The sequence below is a fragment of the Equus asinus genome, chromosome X (assembly GCF_041296235.1).
Source record: "Equus asinus isolate D_3611 breed Donkey chromosome X, EquAss-T2T_v2, whole genome shotgun sequence".
NCBI classification, from domain to species: domain Eukaryota; kingdom Metazoa; phylum Chordata; class Mammalia; order Perissodactyla; family Equidae; genus Equus; species Equus asinus.
In genome coordinates, this window is record NC_091820.1 from 59,331,138 (window position 1) to 59,354,080 (window position 22,943).

General features: G+C 39.4%; 1 long non-coding RNA gene across 1 annotated transcript in view; it reads right to left on the reverse strand.

The window, feature by feature from the left end:
• Positions 1-228: 228 nt before the first annotated feature.
• The window catches only part of LOC139042752 (uncharacterized), a 43,958-nt gene continuing 21,243 nt past the window's right edge, over positions 229-22,943 (reverse strand). The window contains exon 3 of the long non-coding RNA XR_011499868.1: positions 229-428. This is a non-coding gene — a long non-coding RNA (uncharacterized lncRNA). The remainder of the gene's footprint in view (positions 429-22,943) is intronic.

Genomic DNA, 22,943 nt, shown 5'->3' on the forward strand with positions numbered 1-22,943 from the left:
GGGATCAGCAGGAAATCGACGCTGAGGAGCGCGTAGTTCTTCTGGGCGGGCTCTGGCCCAGGGGAGGCCGGGCGGTGGGGAGGGGGAAATGCTGCGGCCTCCGTCCCAAAGAGGGCTCGGTGGCCCCTGTCCTGCCTCAGAGAGGACCGAATTTTGGTGTCGAGGTCTGTATGCTCCAGGTCGCCGTGGCAGGAATGGAATCTAGAACCTGTCTTTGAGGCCTTGGACCTCGTGCTGGGACACTGAGGAAGAAACGGTGTCTTGGAAATAGGTCCAGTGGAGGGCCGAGGTATAAGAATCCCCCCTCTCTAAAAGGAAGGGACGTTCTCACCTGAATCTGTCAGGCACCTCCGGAGCTAGAGAAAATCCGGATTTGAAAGGATGGAGATCAGTAATCCAAAGAGGGGAGTCCAGACAGATCACCTGTCCTGAGAGGATAGAAGCAGAGAGTGGAGACTGGAACATAAGACCGGGGAAATGATCCAGGGGAGTAAGAGGGAAGGTCCTGGACAGTTACAGAAAATGAGCTTGATGTAATGCTTGCTTCCTTCCTTCAGGGGGGCTAGCTGTTTTTAAAGGACTAGTAGATAGCAGCACCACCTCCCTTCTAGGCCTCCCTCATTCTGAGCTCCGCCAAACATCCCTGGGTTTGACCAATGGAAGGCCTAGATCCTTTCTGAGGGGATTCTTGGCTTGGGAGGTAAGCATTGCTGACAGTATTTCAGGTTCTCATAACCCTTTTCAATGGACCAATCTTAGAACTAGCCAGGTTTAAGCTAATGGGAGCTCTATACTTTTTTCCTCTCCTAATGAAAACAGCTTCATTGTTCGTTCTGATGATAAAAATGGTATGTTCCATAAAGTATTGTTTCATGAAAATAGAAATATGTGAAAAAGTGTGGATACCGTCTCTCTGCCCTCTGCTTTTTTGTAAAATAATAACCAAAAAACACCCCCCAATATATGTCTATATATCTATATAGAATTTTAGGAATATAGAGAAAAATATGAAAGGATATTAAAATTTTTAATAGAGATTACCTATGGTAGGGTGGGGGTCAGGCTGCCATGGAAGGGGGAAAGCAGGAAAACAATAGAAAGGAAAAAAACCACATTAACAAAGGCATTTATATGATCACATTTATGAATTTACATTGAAAAGATACAGATTCATAGGAACTGAAAACAGTGTATCAAGGTATAAGAATTAAGTAAAAATGTCCTCAAATCTCAACTCCCAGCAATAACCTCTAATTACATTTGGTATGTGTTCTTCCAGATAGACACACTGTTTTACATCCTGCTTTTGCATTTTTTTAAGGAAAAATTTTATTGAAGCATATCATACATACAGAGAAATGCACAAATCATGAGTGTACAGCTCAATGATGTTTTGTAATGTTAAGTCACCTCTGTAACCAGTATCCAGATCACACATGACATTACTTACACTCCAGAAGTCCACTGTAGCCCCTTCCAGGCGTATCCAACCCCTAAGGTAACCACTATTCTGACTTCTGAAAGCACAGGTTACTTTTACTTTATATAAACTGAATCATAAGTATGTATAATTTTTTGTCTATATTCTTTTGCTTGAAGTTATATTTTTTGAAGTTCATTCATGTTGTACAGAAATAATTCTGTTTTTCCTCATTGCCATATAAAATTTCACTGTTTGAATATATCACAGTTTATTCATCTATTCTACTGTTGATGGACATTGGGGTGTTTCTAGTTTTTGGATATTATGAATGAAGCTGCCATAAACATTCTTGTACCTAGTTATACATTTTTGTTTGACATATACTTAGAAATGGAACTGCTGGGTTTATGATATGCTTTTATTTTCAGTGTTAGTAGCTATTGCCAATTTTCCAAACTGATTATACCAGTTGACACTACTGTGAGAGGTGGGTGCATTTTCCACTTGCTTCAGGTCCTTGACGATACTTAATATTTTGAGTTTTTAAAAATTCATTCTTATGGGGGTGGACTGGCATCTCCCTTTGGTTTTAATTTGCATTTTACTGATGATTTACGAAGTCAAGCACTTTTCTGTATGTTCATTGGCCATTTGGATATCATCTTTTGTGAAGTGCATTTTCAATTCTTTTGCCCACTTTTCTAATGGGTTGTCTGTCTTTTTCATACAGATTTGTAAGGGGTCTTTGTATATACTGGATGTGAATCCTATGTCAAATATATTTATTGTGAATATCTTCTCTGAATCAGTGGATTGCCTTTCCACAGTCTTAATTACTCCTTTTAAATAGACAGATGCTTGTGATTTTAATGTAGTCTTATTGATCAATCTTGTCCTTTATGGAACCAGCTTTATATGAGAGTGCCTGGTGTCTATTCCCTCATCAACAGCGGGAACTATCAAACCTTTTATTTTTGCCAATTGGAAAATGATGTTTCATTGTTGCTTTAATTTGCACTTATGAGTGAAGTTGAATGTTTCATATATGTTAATTGACCATTTAAACTTTTTCCTATGAGTTGCCTGTCAAGAATTTTTCCCCATTTTTTTACTGGGTTATTTGACTTTTTCTTATTGATTTTTTTTTTTTTTGAGGAAGATTAGCCCTAAGCTAACTGCTGCCAATCCTCCTCTTTTTGCTGAGGAAGACTGGCCCTGAGCTAACATACATGCCCATCTTCCTCCAATTTACACGTGAGATGCCTACCACAGCATGGCTTGCCAAGCAGTGCCATGTCCGCACCCGGGATCCGAACTGGCAAACCGGGGCCACCGAAGTGGAATGTGCACACTTAACCGCTGTACCACCAGGCTGGCCCCTCTTATTGATTTTTTTAATTGTATTTTTAAAAAATTTATTTGGTTTTTTCGTGAGGAAGATTAGCCCTGAGCTAACATCTGTTGCCAATCTTCCTCTATTTTTTTGTATATGAGATGTGGCTACAACATAGCTTGATGAGCAGTGTGTAGGTCTACATCCAGGATCCAAACCCGCAAATCCCAGGCTGCTGAAGCAGAGTGCACAAACCCAGTCACTATGCCACTGGGTGGCCCCTTCTTATTGATTTTTAAGAACTTACTATATATTAAGAGTACACATGCCCTATTGCTGTTCTGCACATTAATTGATGGCTATTTCCAATTTCCCACTTATTGAAATAATGCAGTGGTAAATATTCTTGAGCATACTCATAAATAAACACTCTTTTTTTTATTGCAGTAACGTTGGTTTACAACATCATATAAATTTCAGGTATACATCGTAATATATTTTGAATTCTGTGTAGCTTACATCATGTTCATCACCCAAAGACTAATTATAGTCTATCACTACACACGTGCCTAATCACTCCTTTTGCCCTCCTCCGTCTCCCTGCTTCCCCTCTGGTAACCACCAATCCAATCTCTGTTGCTATGTGTTTGTCATTTTTATCTTCTGCTTATAACTGAGATCATATGGTATTTGACTTTCTCCTTCTGACTTATTTCACTTAGCACAATACCCTCAAACTCCCTCCATGTTGTCACAAATGGCCAGATTCCATCGTTTCTTATGGCTGAGTAGTATCCCATTGTGTATATATACTACATCTTCTATCCATTTGTCCCTTGATAGGCACCTAGGTTGCTTCCAAGTCTTGGCTATTGTGAATAATGCTGTGACGAACATAGGGGTGCATGTATCTTTATGCATTTGTGTTTTCAAGTTCTTTGGATAAATACCCAGCAGTGGAATACCTGGATCGTATGGTAGTTCTATTCTTAATTTTCTGAGGAAAGTCCATACTGCTTCACATAGTGGCTGCACCAGTTTGCACTCCCACCAGCAGTGTACGAGGTTTCCCTTCTCTCCACATCCTCTCCAACACTTCTTGTTCCCTGTCTTGTTAATTATAGCCATTCAGATGGGAGTGAGGTGAAACCTCATTGTGGTTTGGATTTGCATTTCCCTGATAGTTAATGATGTTGAACATCTCTTTATGTGCCTGTTGGCCATCTGTATATCTTCTTTGGTGAAATGTCTGTTCAGATCTTTTGCCCACTTTTTAATTGGGTTGTTAGTTTTTTTGTTGTTGAGACATATGAGTTCTTTTTATATTTTGGATATTAACCCATTATCTGATATATAGTTTGCAAACATCTCCTCCCAATTGTTAGGTTGTCTTTTCATTTTGTTGATTGTATCCTTTGCTGTGCAGAAGCTTTTTAGTTTGATGTCCCATTTGTTTACTTTTTCTACTGTTTCCCTTGCCTGGTCAGACATGGTATTTGAAAAAATGCTGCTAAGACCAATGTCAAAGAGTGTATTGCCTATATTTTCTTCTAGAAGTTTAATGGTTTCAGATCTTACATTCAAGTCTTTAATCCATTTTGAGTTGATTTTTGTATATGGTGTAAGATAATGGTCTACCTTCATTCTTTTGCATGTGGCTGTCCAGTTTTCCCAACACCATTTATTGAAGAAATTTTCCTTTCTCCATTGCATGTTCTTGGCTCCCTTGTCAAAAATTAGTTGTCTCTATACATGTAGGTTTATTCCTGGGCTCTCGATTCGTTCCATTGATACATGTGTCTATTTTTGTGCCAGTACCATGCTGTTTGGTTACTATAGCTTTGTAGTATATTTTGAAATCAGTGAGTGTGATAACTCCAGCTTTCTTCTTTTCTCTCAGAATTCCTTTGGCTATTTGGGGTCTTTTGTTGTTCCATATAAATTTTAGGATTCTTCATTCTAATTCTGTGAAAAATGTTGGAATTTTGATAGGGATGGCTTTAGGAAGTATGCACATTTTAACTATGTTAATTCTTCCAATCCAAGAGTGCAGAGTATCTTTCCATTTCTTTGTGTCTGCTTCAATTTCTTTCAACAATGTTTTATAGTTTTCAGTGTACAGATCTTTCACCTCTTTGGTTAAGTTTATTCCTAGGTATTTTGTTCTTTTTGTTGCAATTGTAAATGGGATTGTATTCTTAATTTCTCCTTCTGTTCCTTTGTTATTAGTGTATAGAAATGTAACTGATTTTTGTATGTTGATTTTGTATCCTGCAACTTGACTGTATTCATTTATTATTTCTGAAACTTTTTAGTGGATTCTTTATTGTTTTCTAGATATAAAATCATGTCATCTGCAAAGAGTGACAGTTTCACTTCTTCCTTTCCAATTTGGATCCTTTTTATTTCTTTTTCTTCTCTGACTGCTCTGGCTAAGACTTCCAATATCATGTTAAATAAGCATGGTGAAAGTAGGCATCCCTGTCTGGTTCCTGTTCTTAGGAGGATACCTTTCAGTTTTTCTCCATTGAGAATGATATTTGCTGTGGGTTTGTCATATATGGCCTTTATTATGTTGAGGTATTTTCCTTCTATACCCATTTTATTTAGAGTTTTTATCATAAATTGGTGCTGTATCTTGTCCAATGCTTTCTCTGCATCTATTAAGATGATCATGAGATTTTTATTCTTCATTTTGTTAATGTGGTGTATCATGTTGATTGATTTGCAGATGTTGAACCATCCCTGGAGTAAATCCCACTTGATCATGGTACATGAGATTTTTAATGTATTGTTGCATTCAATTTGCTAGTATTTTGTTGAGGATTTTTGCATCTATGTTCATCAGTTATATTGGCCTGTAATTTTCATTTTTTGTGTTGTCCTTGTCTGGTTTTGGTATCAGGGTAATGTTGGCTTCATAGAATGAGTTAGGGAGCTTCCCTTCCTCTTCAATTTTTTGGAAGACTTTGAGCAGGATAGGTATTATGTTTTCTTTGAAGGTTTGGTAGAATTCACCAGGTAAGCCGCCTGGTCCTGGACTTTTATTTTGGGGGAGATTTTTGATTACTGTTTCGATCTCCTTACTGGTGATTGGTTTATTCAAATTCTCTATTTTTTCTTGATTCATTTTTGGGAACTTGTGTGATTCTTTAAGAATTTATGCATTTCTTCTAGATTGTCCAATTTGTTGTCATACAGCTTTTCATAGTATTCTCTTATAATCTTTTGTATTTCTGAGATGTCCATTGTAATTTCTCCTTTTTCGTTTCTGATTTTATTTATTTGAGCCTTCTCTCTTTTTTTCTTGATGAGTCTAGCTAAAGGTTTGTCAATTTGGTTTATCTTTTTAAAGAAGCAACTGTTGGTTTTTTTTTTTTTTTTTTTTTTTTTTTTAGCAGTTCCAGGATTTTATTGTGAGGAAATATTTAAGGATGTGTACAGAGATTTAGCTACAAGTAATTTTGCAAAAGTGAAAAGTTGGAAACAACCCAAATGTACAAAAACAGTGATGATAATTAAGGTGCATTTGTATAATGGGATACCACACAGACATTAAAAATGCCATAGAAGTATACTTTTTGACATGGAAAAACGTTTGCAATATATTAGGCAATAAAAGCTAGTTATAACATGATCCCAAATATGCATATACATGAACAGAACAAATTTGGAAGTCTTGATTATTTCTGGCTGCTGGGTTTACAGATGGTTTTTATTTTTATTTTTTTTTTTTTATTAATGTTATGATGGATTACAAGCTTGTGAAATTTCAGTTGTACATTTTTGTTAGTCATGTTGTGGGTACACCACTTCCCCCTCCGTGCCCTCCCCCCACCCCCCCTTTTCCCTGGTAACCACCGATCAGATCTCCTTCTCAATATACTAATTTCCACCTATGAGTGGAGTCATATAGAGTTCGTCTTTCTCTGACTGACTTATTTCGCTTAACATAATGCCCTCGAGGTCCATCCACATTGTTGTGAATGGGCCAATTTCGTCTTTTTTTATGGCTGAGTAGTATTCCATTGTGTATATATACCACATCTTCTTTATCCAATCATCAGTTTCTGGGCATGTAGGCTGGTTCCACGTCTTGGCTATTGTAAATAATGCTGCGATGAACAGAGGGGTGCAACGGACTCTTGAGATATCTGATATCAGGTTCTTAGGATAGATACCCAGTAATGGGATGGCTGGGTCATAGGGTATTTCTATTTTTAACTTTTTGAGAAATCTCCATACTGTTTTCCATAGTGGCTGTACCAGTTTGCATTCCCACCAACAGTGTATGAGGGTTCCTCTTTCTCCACAACCTCTCCAACATTTGTCGTTCTTGGTTTTGGATGTTTTTGCCAATCTAACGGGGGTAAGGTGATATCTTAGTGTAGTTTTGATTTGCATTTCCCTGATGATTAGCGATGATGAACATCTTTTCATGTGTCTATTGGCCATATTCATATCTTCTTTTGAGAAATGTCTGTTCATGTCCTCTGCCCATTTTTTGATCGGGTGGTTTGTTTTTTTGTTGTTAAGCAGTGTGAGTTCTTTGTATATTATGGAGATTAACCCTTTGTCGGATAAGTGGCTTGTAAATATTTTTTCCCAATTAGTGAGCTGTTTTTTTGTTTCAATTCTGTTTTCCCTTGCCTTGAAGAAGCTCTTTAGTCTGATGAAGTCCCATTTGTTTATTCTTTCTATTGTTTCCCTCAACTGAGGAGTTACAGTGTCCGAAAAGATTCTTTTGAAACTGATGTCAAAGAGTGTACTGCCTATATTCTCTTCCCAAAGACTTATTGTCTCAGGCCTAATCTTTAGGTCTTTGATCCATTTTGAGTTTATTTTGGTGTGTGGTGAAAAAGAATGGTCGATTTTCAATCTTTTGCATGTGGCTGTCCAGTTTTCCCAGCACCATTTGTTGAAGAGACTTTCTTTTCTCCATTGTAGGCCCTCTGCTCCTTTGTCGAAGATTAGCTGTCCATAGATGTGTGCTTTTATCTCTGGGCTTTCAATTCTGTTCCATTGATCTGTGGACCTGTTTTTGTACCAGTACCATGCTGTTTTGATCACTGTAGCTTTGTAGTATGTTTTGAAATCGGGGATTGTGATTCCGCCGGCTTTGTTTTTCTTGCTCAGGATTGCTTTAGCAATTCGTGGTCTTTTGTTCCCCCATATGAATTTTAGGATTGTTTGTTCAATTTCTGTGAAGAATGTTCTTGGGATTCTGATTGGGATAGCATTGAATCTGTATATTGCTTTAGGTAGTATGGACATTTTAACTATGTTTATTCTTCCAATCCATGTGCAAGGAATGTTTTTCCATCTCTTTATGTCATCGCCTATTTCTTTCAAGAAAGTCTTGTAGTTTTCATTGTATAGATCCTTCACTTCCTTGGTTAAGTTTATCCCAAGGTATTTTATTCTTTTCGTTGTGATTGTGAATGGGATAGAGTTCTTGAGTTCTTTTTCTGTTAGTTTATTGTTAGTGTATAGAAATGCTACTGATTTATGCACGTTAATTTTATACCCTGCTACTTTGCTGTAGTTGTTGATTATTTCTAATAGTTTTTCTGTGGATTCTTTGGGGTTTTCTATGTATAAGATCATGTCGTCTGCAAACAACGCGAGTTTTACTTCTTCGTTACCTATTTGGATTCCTTTTATTTTTTTTTCCTGCCGAATTGCTCTGGCCAGCACCTCCAGTACTATGTTGAATAGGAGTGGTGAAAGTGGGCACCCTTGTCTTGTTCCTGTCCTCAGAGGGATGGCTTTCAGCTTTTGTCCATTGAGTATGATGTTGGCTGTGGGTCCATCATATATGGCCTTTATTATGTTGAGGTACTTTCCTTCTATACCCATTTTACTGAGGGTTTTTATCATAAATGGGTGTTGGATCTTGTCGAATGCTTTCTCTGCATCTATTGAGATGATCATGTGGTTTTTGTTTTTCATTTTGTTGATGTAGTGTATCACGTTGATTGACTTGCGGGTGTTGAACCATCCCTGTGTCCCTGGTATAAATCCCACTTGATCATGGTGTATAATCTTTTTGATGTATTGCTGTAATCGGTTTGCCAAAATTTTGTTGAGGATTTTTGCATCTATGTTCATCAGTGATATCGGCCTGTAGTTCTCCTTCTTTGTGTTGTCCTTGTCAGGTTTGGGGATCAGAGTGATGTTGGCTTCATAGAATGTGTTAGGGAGTTCTCCATCTTTCTCAATTTTCTGGCACAGTTTGAGGAGAATAGGTATTAAGTCTTCTTTGAATGTTTGGTAGAATTCTCCAGAGAAGCCGTCTGGTCCTGGACTCTTGTTTTTGGGGAGGTTTTTGATTACCGTTTCTATTTCCTTACTTGTGATTGGTCTATTCAGATTCTCCATTTCTTCCTGATTCAGTTTGGGGAGATTGTAGGAGTCTAGGAATTTGTCCATTTCTTCCAAGTTGTTCAATTTGTTGGCATATAGTTTTTCATAGTATTCTCTTATGATCTCTTGTATTTCATTGGTATCTGTTGTGATTTCTCCTCTGTCATTCCTGATTTTATTAATTTGCGCTTTCTCTCTTCTTTTCTTGGTGAGTCTGGCTAGGGGTTTGTCAATTTTGTTAATTCTTTCGAAGAACCAACTCTTTGTTTCATTGATCCTTTCTATTGTCTTTTTTGTTTCAATATCGTTTATTTCTGCTCTTATTTTTATTATTTCCCTCCTTCTACTGACTCTGGGCTTTGTTTGTTCTTCTTTTTCTAGTTCTGTTAGGTGTCGTTTGAGGTTGCTTACGTGAGCTTTTTCTTGTTTAGTGAGGTGAGCCTGTATTGCGATGAATTTCCCTCTTAGGACTGCTTTTGCTGCATCCCAAATGATTTGGTATGTCGTGTTCTCATTTTCATTTGTCTCCAGATAATATTTGATTTCTTCTTTAATTTCTTCAATGATCCATTGTTTGTTGAGAAGCGTGTTGTTTAGTCTCCACATTTTTGCACCTTTCTCTGCTTTTTTCTTGTAGTTGATTTCTAGTTTAATAGCGTTATGATCAGAAAAGATGCCTGATATTATTTCAACTCTCTTGTATTTATTGATGTTTGCTTTGGTTCCCAAAATATGGTCAATCCTTGAGAATGTTCCATGTGCACTTGAGAAGAATGTGTAACCTGCTGTTTTTGGATGAAGTGTTCTATATATATCTATTAAGTCCATCTGGTCTAATTTTTCATTTAATTCTATTATTTCCTTGTTGATTTTCTGTCTGGATGTTCTGTCCATTGGTGTTAATGGTGTGTTGAGGTCCCCTACTATTATTGTATTGTTGTTGATGTCTTCTTTTAGTTCTATTAAGAGTTGCTTTACAAATTTTGGTGCTCCTGTGTTGGGTGCGTATATATTTATAAGTGTTATGTCTTCTTGGTGGAGAGTCCCTTTTATCATTATATACTGTCCCTCTTTATCTTTCTTTATCTGTTTTGCTTTGAAATCTACCTTGTCTGATATTAGTATAGCGACACCTGCTTTCTTTTGTTCATTATTAGCTTGGAGTATTGTTCTCCATCCCTTCACTCTGAGTCTGTGTTTGTCTTTGGGGCTGAGGTGTGTTTCCTGGAGGCAGCATATTGTTGGATCTTGTTCTTTGATCCATCCTGCCACTCTGTGTCTTTTGATTGGGGAGTTCAATCCATTTACATTTAGAGTGATTATTGAGACGTGGGGGCCTACCACTCCCATTTTGTGCCTTGTTTTCCGGTTTTCTTCAGTTTCCTTTGTTTCTCGTCCCATGGTTTAATCTGTTCTGATGTAGAGCTGCTACTCTCTGTTGTTGTCCTTCTACTTATCTCCTCTGCTCTTGGTTTTGTAGCCCCTTTCCTTTTTTGGATTTTTCAGGAATGAGGGTTTTCCTGAGGATTTCCTGAAGAGGAGGTTTTGTGGCAATGAACTCCCTTAATTTTTGTTTATCTGGGAAAGTTTTTATTTCTCCATCGTATTTGAAGGATATTTTCGCTGGGTAGAGAATTCTCGGCTGTAGATTTTTGTCCTTCAGATTTTTGAATATATCATTCCACTCTCTTCTAGCCTGTAAAGTTTCTGCTGAGAAATCTGCTGATAGCCTGATGGGGGTTCCTTTGTAGGTTAGTTTCTTTTGCCTGGCTGTCCTTAATATTTTCTCCTTGTCGTTGACTTTTGCTAGCTTCACTACTATATGCCGTGGAGTTGGTCTTCTTGCATTGATAAAGTTTGGAGATCTATTGGCTTCTGTCACCTGAAGATCCATCTCCCTCACCAGATTTGGGAAGTTCTCAGCCATTATTTCTTTGAATAGGTTTTCTGCCCCTTTCTCCTTCTCTTCTCCCTCTGGTATACCTATAATCCTTACGTTGCATCTCCTAATTGTGTCTGATAATTCTCGGAGAGTTTCTTCATTTCTTTTAAGTCTTGCTTCTCTCTCCTCCTCTGCCTGCAACAATTCTATATTGCCATCTTCCAAATTGCTAATTCTTTCCTCCATATTATCGGCCCTACTGTTCAGAGCATCTAGATTTTTCTTAATCTCCTCTATTGTGTTCTTCATTTCCAATATTTCTGTTTGGTTCTTCTTTATCGTATCAAACTCTTTTGTGACATAGCTCCTGAACTCGTTGAGTTGTCGGTCAGAATTCTCTCTTAACTCATTGAGAATCTTAATGATGGCTGTTTTGAAGTCATCGTCATTAGGTTATACATCTCATTTTCTTTGGGATTGTTTTCTGTGTATTTGTTGCTTTCTTTCTGTTCTGGAGATTTAATGTATTTTTTCATATTGCTTGATGTTGTTGATTTGTGCCTCCGCATGGAGATAGAGTTTAGTTGCTCCTTTCACTTGTTTCAGCTGCTGCGGTGGGAGGAGCAGCTGTTTATATTTCACCAACCAGGAACCCTGTCCGTAGTTGCTAACTGGGCCTGGGCCCCTCTTCGTAGCCACAGTGGCCCTTTGGATTCCCTCCTCTGCTGTGGGGGCCGTCACAGGGGGGCTTCAGGCTGCAGGTGCCTACTGTTGCAGCCCACCTAGATGTGCTCTCTCCTTGGGGTCTGCAACGGTGTTATGGGCTTTTCCAGCAGCCAGGGGTGGGATCACTTATATTTGTCGCTCCGTTGCTGTCGGCACCCACCAAATCTCACTTGTCCTCTATAGGTCGCAGGAGAGCTATTGGCATCTTCTACAGTCTGTGGTTAGTACACCTAGTTATGCTGCTTTTGCCCTGGGGTCTTCCAGCCTTGTGGCTGGCGGCTGGGTGCCTTCTACTGGTGCTGTGCAGAGGCTTTCCCTAAGGCTGCTGTGAGCCTGTAGGGTTTCCCCCTAGGCTACTAAGCTGGGTCTCTGGAACTCTCTCCAGCCCCAGTCCTCTCCGAGATCTCCGGCAATCCCTAGACCCACGGGGCGGGCAATGGCAGCTGGGGGTCGCCCCGCCCTCAGGGCTTCTCTCCTGGCCTCTCCCGGAGCCGTGAATGCTGGGCGTGGCCCCTCTGCCAATGGCAGACAGGGAGTTTTGTCTGCTGCCCGGCGGAGCTCCAGCGCTTCCCCTCCGGGTCGCAGAACCGGCCTTTGAAAATTCCCCCGGCCCCGGTCCTCTCCGAGATCTCCGGCAATCCCTAGCCTCACGGGGTGGGCAACGGCAGCTGGGGGTCGCCCCGCCCTCAGGGCTTCTCTCCGGGCCTCTGCCGGAGCCGTGAATGCTGGGCGTGGCCCCTCTGCTAATGGCAGACAGAGAGTTTTGTCTGCTGCCCGGGCGGAGCTCCGGCGCTTCCCCTCCGGGTCGCAGGACCGGCCTTTGAAAATTCCCCTGGCCCCGGTCCTCTCCGAGATCTCCGGCAATCCCTAGTCCCACGGGGCGGGCAACGGCAGCTGGGAGATCTCCATGCCCTCCGTGTCTCTCTCTGGGACCCTCCGGGCGCCCTGAGCACCAGGCTGGATCCCCCCGCCAATGGCGGGGAGAGACTCTCCCCGCGGGCTCAGGTGTGCAACTCCAAAGTTTCCCTCTGCGTTTAGGAGTAATTGCAGGGGGTTTAGGTAGGGTTCTGGTCACCTGTTTCCACCGTCGCTCCTCTGTTGTGTTCTCGCTCCTGCCCTAGACGTGCGTGGATCCTCTGGGGGCGTCCGTTGGAAGAAAGCCGCTTGCGGGTACCAGGCTGCCCGTCGGGGTCGGAGAGCCCTCACCTATTTCCACATCCTCCCGGAGGAAAGTCCATCCGCCTTCCGATGTATAGTCGCGTGGGTGTCTCAGATGTCCTGAGATGCTGTCTGGATATCCTTTGTCAAGCGATAAGTGTCCAAATAATTGTAGACTCGAAGGGCGAGAGACAAAGAGGACTACTCACGGCGCCATCTTGGCTCTTCCTCCAGCAACTGTTGGTTTTATTGATTTCTTATATTGTTTTTTTAGTTTCCATTTCACTTATTTCTGCTCTGATTTTTATTATTTCCCTCCTTCTACTGCTTTTTGGCTTTGTTTGTTCTTCTTTTCCTAATTCTTTTAGGTGTAGTTTAAGATTACTTACTTGAGATTTTTCTTGTTTGTTGAGGTAGGCCTGTATTGCTATAAATTTCCCTCTTAGTACCACTTTGGCTGCATCCCATAAGAATTGGTATGTTATGTTTTCATTTTCATTTGTCTCCAGGTAGTTTTTTATTTATCCTTTAACTTCTTCATCGATCCAATGGTTGTTCAGTAGCATGTTGTTTAGTCTCTACACATTTGTGACTTTCCTAGTTTTTTTCTTGTAGTTGATTTCTAGTTTCATAGCATTTTTGGTTGGAAAAGATGCTTGATATGATTTCAATCGTCTTAAATTTCTTGAGGCTTGCCTTGTTTCCCAACATATGGTCTATCTTTGAGAAAAATCCATGTGCCCTTGAGAAGAATGTGTATTCTGCTGTTTTGTGATGGAATGTTCTCTATATATCTATTGAGTCTATCTGGTCCAGTGTTTCATTTAAGGCCACTGTTTCCTTGTTGACTTTCTGTCTGGATGATTTATCCATTGATGTAAGTTGGGTGTTGATGTTCCCTACTATTATTGTGTTGCTGTCAAGTTCTCCCTTTAGGTCTGTTAATAGTTGTTTATATACTTTGGTGCTCCTGTGTTAGATGCGTATATAATAATAAGTGTTATGTCTTCTTGGTGGAATGTCCCTTTTATCATTATATAATGCCCATCTTTGTCTCTCATTATCTTTTTTATTTTGAAGTCTGCTTTGCCTGATATAACTATGACTACACCTGCTTTCTTTTGCTTGCCATTTGCTTTGAGTGATATCTCCCATCCCTTCACTCTGAGCCTATGTTTGTCTTTAGAGCTGAGATGTGTTTCCTGGAGGCAGCATATGGTTGGGTCTTCTTTTTTAATCCATCCATCCACTTTGTTTCTTCTGATTGGTGAATTCAATCCATTTAAATTTACAGTGATTATTGATATATGAGGGCTTACTACTACCATTTTATCTCTTATTTTCTGGTTGTTTTATATTTCCATTTTTCTTTTCCCTTGTATTTCTGATTGCAATTTCAGTTTCATTGTTTTCTGTGATGGTTTTCTCAATTTTCTCTTTATTTGTGCATTGTGACTCTGCTCTTATTTTTTGTATCATGGTTACCATGAGGTTTGTCTAAAAGATATCAGAGATGAGATAGTCCATTTTCACTTATCTCCATTAGCCTAAGCAGGTTACATCCCTTTTCTCTTCCCCTTCTATGTTTTTGTTGTCACAAATTATTCTTTTTTGTGTTGTGAGTTTGTGGCTAAATTGAAGTGTGTACAGTTATTTTTGATGCTTTCTTTCCCTTTATCTTTTATGTTATAATTGTTCGCTAATCTATTTTGATAGAGAGCTGCAATTTTCTGATTTTATCAGCCTATTTTTCTCCTTGCTCAAATATCTGTAATCCTTTGCCTTTTTATTTCAGGTAGGAGGGCTCCCTTCATCATTTATTGTAATACAGGTCTAGTGGTGATGATCTCCCTCAGCTTTTGTTTATCTGGGAAAAGCTTTTATTTCTCCATCATATCTGTAGGATTATTTCTCTGGATAGAGTGTTCTTGGCTGATAATTTTTGTCTTTGTATTTTGAATCTATCATTCCATTCTCTTCTAGCCTGTAAGATTTCTGCTGAGAAATCCACCGAAAGTCTCATGGAGGTTCCTTTGTAGGTTATTTTCTTCTCTCTCGCTGCCCTTAATATTTTTCCTTTGTCATTGACTTTTGACAATTTTAATTTTATATGCCTCGGAGAAGGCCTTTTTGCATTGATGGAATTAGGAGTTCTAACGACTTCATGTACTTGTATGTCCAGTTCTTTCCCCAGGTTTGGGAAGCTCTCAGCTATTATTTCTTTGAACAAGCTCTCTGCTCCTTTCTCTCTTACTTCTCCCTCTGGTATACCTATAATTCTTATGTTACTTTTCCTAATTTAGTCAGACATTTATCAAAGAATTTCTTAATTTAAAAAAAATCTTAGTTCTCTCTCTTCCACCTGAAGCATTTCTAGGTTTCTTTCTTTAAGATCACTAATTCTGGGGCCAGCCCCATGGCCAGGTGGTTGGGTTTGTGTACTCCACTTCAGCAGCCCAGGGTTTCGCCAGTTCAGATCCTGGGTGTGGACATGGCTCTGCTCATTAAGGCATGGTGAGGTGGCATCCCACATAGCACAACCAGAGGCACTCCCAACTAGAATATACAACTATGTACTGGAGGCTTTGGGGGAGAAGAAGAAGAAGAAGAAAGGAAGATTGGCAACAGATGTTAGGTCAGGTGCCAATCATTAAGGAAAAAAGATCACTAATTCTCTCCTCTGTAATGTCTATTCTATTTTTTATGCTTTCTATGCTATTTTATATCTCATTAATTGTGTTCTTCATAGTCAGAATTTCTGTTTGGTTTTTTTTAGCGCTTCAACCTTTATGGTGAAGTAGTCTTTCTGTTCATTAATTTTATTCCTGAGCTCACTGAACAATCTTTCTAAGTTTTCTTGTAACTCACTGAGTTTCTTTCTGATAGCTATTTTGAATTTCCTGTCAGTTAGATTGTAGTCTTCTGTGACTTCAGATTTGGTTTCTGAAGAGTTGTCATTTTTCTTCTGTTTTGCAGTGTTATTGTAGTTTTTCATGGTGTTTGATGAATTGATTCTCTGCCAGCACATTTGTGGCAGTAATCACCTTTTCTTATCTTGGTACAGCTTTGGTTACTTTGGTTCTGGTCATCCAAGTCTCATGTTCCTCCACAGGCTCTCCACAGGCTTGGCTGCTGCTGTCCTGTACACGACCTGTGCTTCTAATCCTGAGTTGACCTGGGGTGCTGATTGCACTGCTGCCAGTGGTTCTGGGTTCACATGTGTCATTGTTGCTGGGGGGTGGCCCTGGAAACCTGGGAACTTGTGTACAGCCCCACTGCTGGTAGAGCTGGTGTCAGGGTTGCCACCACTGGGGGCTGTGTCACTGGTTCTGCTGTGATTTCTGTTGCTTCTGGTCACAGATTCCACCTACCATTGTTGGGGGCCAGGCAGGGCTTGTTTTCTCTGTTCCTGCCCTGTCTGCTCATAGTTGTGCCAGTTGGCTGCTCTGTGTTTGCACAGGGTCAGGCTGCAGCTGCTCGGTGGGTCACCTTTGCACAAGCCAGGCTGCCACCTCTCAGTTGGTTGCACTTCCATGGGTGGGGCCACCACTTGGGCAAGGTGCCTTCCATGGGCTGAGCTGACGCCATTCAGCTGGGAGTGTTTGCATGGGTGGGGCCACCGTGGCATGGTGGCCACTCTCACAGTCCAGGCTACTGCTGCTCTGCAAGTCTTGTATGTGGGCCTGGTTGCCCCTGCCTCTGCTCAGAGGTATGCTGGCCACTGTGTGAGGATCTGTGACCTGGATTGCTGCCATGGGGAGGGTGTAGGGGCCACTCCCCTAGTTCCACTACTTCCCTGGGGTCCAGTCCACCCACCTTCAGATGTATAGCTGCATGGATCTTTCAGGCATCCTGTTGTGCTCTGTAGGGAACCCTCTGTTGGTTAATGGATGTCTGTTTGGTTATAACTTAGAGGGGAGAGACAAAGGGAACAATTCCCTCTGCCATGATGCTTATGTCACCCCAAGCTACCTTTTTAATAAACTTTGATGGCTATCTATTAACAGATTAGGTTGAATCTTCTCAAAATGGCATTTAATAAAATCCTCAGTCACCAAGTATTAGCTAATCTATAAGGCATCAAGTCTCACTATTTCCCATCATAGTTCCTCCACTCTGACCAATTTCCATTCTTCATTTTTTATTTTAGACTTCTGTTATTAAATATAGTACAATCAGCAAACCACATACATAAATATATAGCTAGATGAACTATAAGATGAACATCCTTGGAACTACCATGCAGATCAGGATACAGAATCATGTCAGCCACCTTAGAAGCCCTCCATGTACCCCCTTCCAATCACAGCAGTCTTCAACCCCTTCCATTCCCCCACCCCAACCAAGAGAAACCACTATCCTGATTTTCTACAGCAATCCTTACTTTAATTTACTATTTTATCATCCACCATCTCTTTTTTTCTTTGCAATTTGATGAATTCATTGGGTCATCTCTCCTACAGTTTTTCACAGACTGGGTTTTGCTGACTACATTCCTATAGTATAGTTTGACATGTTCTTTTGTCTTCTGTATTTCCTGTACGTCAGTAGTTGGGTGTAGTCAGCTTCATCAGATTCAAGTTTAATATTTTTGGCAAGATATTTCATGGGTGGTAGTGCACTCATAATACATGTATTATTTTCTTTCTCTTTGTTTTGTTATAAGCCACTAATACTCAATGTAAAAATTTACTAAAACATGTTATTACATAATAGTGATTCTCCAAAAAATGAGTTCAGTAAGTTTGTGCTTTTGCTGCATCCCATAGGTTTTGATATGTTGTGCTTCCATTTTTTGTTGTTTTAAGATTTAAAAAATTTCTTCCTGATTTTTTCTTTGACTCATTGGTTGTTTAGTAGTGGGTTGTTTAATTTCCACATATTTATGAATTTTCCAGTTTTCTTCCTATTCTTGATTTCCAGTTTCATACCCTGTGGCCAGAAAAGATACTTTGTATGCTTTCAATCTTCTTAAATTTGCTAAGACTTGTTTTGTGACCTATCACATGAGCTATCCTGCAGAATATTCCATGTGCACTTGAGAAGAATGTGTATTCTGGTGCTGTTGGATGGAATGTTCTGTATACATCTCTTAGGTCCATTTGGTCTTAAGTATGGCTCAAGTACAGCCTTTCCTTGTTGATTTTCTGTCCTGATGTCTATCCATTTTTGAAAGTGAGGTATTGAAGTCCCCTACTGTTACTGTATTGTTGCCTATTTCTCCCTTTAGATCTGTTAGTATTTACTTAATTAAGTGCTCTGATACTGGGTGCATATATATTTATGATTGTTATATCTTCTTGATGAATTTACCCCATTATTATGTACTTACCATATTTATCTCTTATTTTTACTGTTTTTGTCTTAACATCTATTTTGTCTGATATAAGTATAGCTACTCCTTCTCTCTTTGGTTTCTACTTCCATGGAATATCTTTTGCCATCCTTTCACCTTGAACCTACGTATGTCCATAAAATTTAAGTGTGTCTTGTAGGCAGCATATAATTTGGGTCTTGTTTTTTTAATCCATCCAGATACTCTATGCCTTTTGATTGGAGAATTCAATCCATTTACATTTAGAGTAATTATTTATAGGTAAGGACTTACTAATGCTATCTTATTAATTGTTTTCCGGCTGTTTTGTAGCTCCTTCCTTCCTCTCTTGCTGCCTTCCTTTGTGAATTGATGATTTCCTGTAGTGGTATGCTTTGGTTCCCTTCTCATTATCTTCTATGAATCTATGCTAGGTTTTTGTTTTGTGGTTACTATGAGGCTTACATAAAACAACTGTGTGTATGTATATATATATATATACTTTGTATACTTTTATATATATATATATAAAAGTCTATTTTATGGTGATAACAATGTAACTTTAATCATGTAGAAAAACTCTACACTTCTATTCCCCCCTTTTAGGTTTTGATGTCACCATTTACATGGTTTTATTACATTATTAACATTTTATTACATTATTAACAAGCTGTTGTAGCTATAGATAATTTTAATACTTTTGTTCTTTAACCTTTATACTGGAGTGAAGTAGTTAACACATCACCATATTACAGTATTAGGGTATTCTGAATCTGACTATATGCTTACTTTTATCAATGTGTTGTATATTTTCACATGTTCCTGTTACTAATTAGCATCCCTTTGTTTGAGGTTGAAGAACTCCTTTCAGCATTTCTTGTGAGTGCAGTTTAATGGTGATGAATTCCTTCAGCTTTAATTTATTGTGGAAAGTCTTTACTTCATTTTCACTTCTGAAGGACAGTTTTGCCGTGTGAAGTATTCTTAGTCGGCAGTTTCTTTCTTTCAGCAATTTGAATATATCATCCCATTCTCTCCTGTCCTGCAAGGTCTCTGCTGAGAAATCTGCTGATAGCATCATAGGGCTTCCTTTGTATGAGAGAAAGTCTTTTTTTCTTGATTCTTTTAAAATTCTGTCTTCAATTTTATTTTTATTATTATGTGACTTGGAGAACGTAATTTTGGGTTGAAATTTTGAGGTGACCTATTGGCTTCATGAACTTGGGTGTCCAAATCTCTCCTCAGGTTTGGGAAGTCCTCAGCCACTATTTCTTTAAATATATTTTCTACCCCTTTCTCCTCTCACTCTTCTTTTGAAACTCCAATGATGCATGTATTATTTCTCATTTTGTTCACTGAAATTCTCATTTTGTACTTGTATTGTTTTCCTGATATCATTAAATTGTTTATGAGTGTTCTCTTGTAGCACTCTGAGCATCTTTCGAATACTTATTTTGAATTCTTGTGCAATTCCTAGATCTCCATTTCTTTGTGGCCAGTTACTGAAGTTTTATTATATTCCTTGGTGGAGTCATGTTTCCCTGATTCTTCTTGATTCCTGTAGTCTTGCATAGGTGCCTATAACTTTGAAGAGGCAGTTACCTCTTCCAGACTTTGTGAACTGACTTCAGTAATGGAAGCCCTTCACCTGCAGGTGGGGGCATTCTGGAGTGTGCTGCGACCCCATATCTAGTGGCACAGAGTACCAAGTTCAGAGGCCTGTTGAGACACTAGGTCCCAGGGTGTGTGATGTCTCTTCAGCTCAGGCCACTGGGTTCCACACCATCAACAATAGTATGGTCCTTGGCAAACAGTGGGGGCAGGGGTGGCTGCAAGGGTTTTTGGGGTCCACAGCAGTGCGTCCAGGTCCAGTGGCTAGGGACCAAGGCAGGCAGCAGGGGGGTCAGAGCTGGTGGTGTGCACACACTTGGCTGCGGGGCCTAGTTCCAGGTACCTGTGTAATGGCAGAGGTTGGTTTCAGACACTCAATGTAGTGGTGGGGGCCAGCACACGCAGCCTGGGCTGGGGCCAACTACAGGCTCACTGGTAGCTGTGGGGGCCCTACCTGTCAGTGTGTTCTTCTGTGGTAGCACGCTTTCCCCCGGGCATGCATGCTGCAGTGGAGGCCAATGATGGGGATCAGGTTGGGGGCATGCAGGTGCACAGATGGAATAGTTAGCTCTGAACTTGTGCATAGTGGTGGGAATGGGGTATGTGTCTATGCTGGCATTTTGCATTCATGCAGCTGCAGAGGCCTGAGCTGGCTGCCAGTGCCATTCCTGGTCTCTGCGCAGGGTGGGGAGAGGGAGCAGGGAGGGACTCAGGTGGCTGGCATCTCTGCCCCATGGGGCAAAAGCTGATGAAATATGCAGGGAATCTGTGGCATCTGTGATGGCCATTGGTTTCGTTAGTGGCAAAATCTGCTGAGTTTGTCTACAGAGCTAGTTTTTGTGATCCACCATCACTCTTGCTTTGTGGCTGCTATTAATAGCCCCTGCTTTTCTTCCTTTTCCCTAGCTGTCTCTATAGGCCTCAGCTTTGCCAGTCTAGGTGGGGTGAAACCAAAGCAGGACCTTTGTGTTGTGCCCTGAAAAGCTGGACAAGCTGGTTGCTCACCTCACTCTTCCTTTCCTGATGAGGGGAACTCTTTCTTGTTCTCTCTTGGCACTGAACAATGCCAGTGTGGGGGATGGGATGATGCAGGAAAAATGAAGTTGTCTTCCTTCTCTTTTTATGCAATTATCCCAGCTGTTTTGTTCCACTGTGTTGCTAAAATTTCTTAAGTGGACTCTACTCTCCCAGGACTTCTTTGTTTGTGGATAGCTGTCTAATTGTTGATCTTTGTTGAAGGCTGGGGTCTCCTAATTGCCATTTTGGTCTGTTCTGTACATTATTGAAAGTAGAGTATTAAAGTCTCCTACTACTATCATGTTGCTATCTATTTCTCCCTTAAATTTTGTCAGACTTTGCTTTATATATTTAGGAGTTTTCTTTTCTTGTATTATCTTTGCCTGGTTTGTATTGTAGAGAATTGGTATGATTTCTTCCTTAAACGTTTGGTAGAATTCACCAGTAACCCATGTGGGCCTGGTGCTTTCTGTTTTGGATGGTTATTAATTATTGATTCAACTTCTCTAATAGATATATGTCTATTCAAATTGTCTATTCATGTTTGAGTCTTGGCAGATAGTGTCTTTCAAGGAACTGGCTGACTAGAGGCTTATCAATTTTATGGGTCTCTTCAAAGCACCAACTTTTGCCTCTGTTGATTTTCTCAGTTGATTTCCTGTTCTCAATTTTATTGATTTTGCTCTAATTTTGGCATTATTTCTTTTCTTCTGCTTACTTTGGACTTGATTTGCTTTTCTTTTTCTAGTTTCCTAAGGTGAAAGTTTAGATTATTGGTGTTAATCTTGCTTCTTTTCTAGATATGTATTCAATGCTATAAATTTCCTTCTAAGCACTGCTTTCGCTGTACCCTACAAATTTTGATAAGTTGTGTTTTCATTTTCATTTTGTTCAAAATATTTAAAAATTTCTCTTGAGATTTTTTTCTTTAACTCGTTATTTAGAAGTGTGTTTTTAATCTCTGAGTATTCTGCTATTTTCAGCTATCTTTCTGTTATTGATTTCTAGTTTAATTCCATTGTGGTCTGAGAGCAGATATTATATGGTTTCTATTCTTTTAGGTTTGTTAGGTGTGTTTCATGGCTCAGAATATGCTCTACCCTAGTAGAGTTCCATGTGAGCTTGAGAAAAATGCTTATTCTGCTATTGTTGGATGAAGTAGTCTATAGATATCAATTAGATCCATTTATTGATAGTATTGTTGAATTCAGCTATGCCCTTACTGATTTTGTGCATGCTGGATCTTCCCATTAATGAATAGAGAAGTGTTAATGCTTCCAAGTGAGTTCATCTATTTCTTCTTGTGGTTCTATCAGTTTTTGCCTCATGTATTTTGATTCTCTGTTGTTAGGCACATACACATTAAGGATTCTTATGTCTACTTGGAGACCTGACTCCTTTATCATTTGTAATGCCCATCTTCAGCCCTCATAGTGTTCCTTGATCTGAAGTCTGCTTTGCCTGAAATTAAATAGCTAGACTAGCTTTTTTTGCTGAGTGTTATTGTGACATATATCTGTCCACCCCTTTAGTTTAGATACATTAATTTTTAAATTTACCTGTGCCTTTATATTTTAAATGGGTTTCTTTTAGATAACATATAATTGGGTCTTATTTTTTGATCTACGTTGACTATCTTTTAATTGGTATATTTAGATCATTGACATGATGATTGAAGTGATTACTGCTATAGCTGTATCAATATCTACCATATTAGTTGCTGTTTTCTATTTGTTGCCCTTGTTCTTTGTTTCTATTTTTGTCTTCCACTCTTTGCACTCTTTTTCTGCCTTCAGTGGTTTTAACTGAGCATTTTATGTGATTCTGTTTTCTCTCTTTCCTTAGCATGTCAATTATTCTTTTTTAAAAAAAGTTTTTAGTGGTTTTTCTATAGTTTGCAATATACATTTACAACTAATCCAAGTTCACATTCAAATAATACTATACCACTTTTTGGGTAGTGCAAGTATCTTATAACAAAGTATTCCTAGTTCCTCCCTCCTGTCCCTTGTATCATTGCTGTCATTTATTTTACTTATGCATAAGGTATAATCATTGAATATATTGTTACTATTATTTTGAACAAACATATATATTAGATCAATTAAGAATA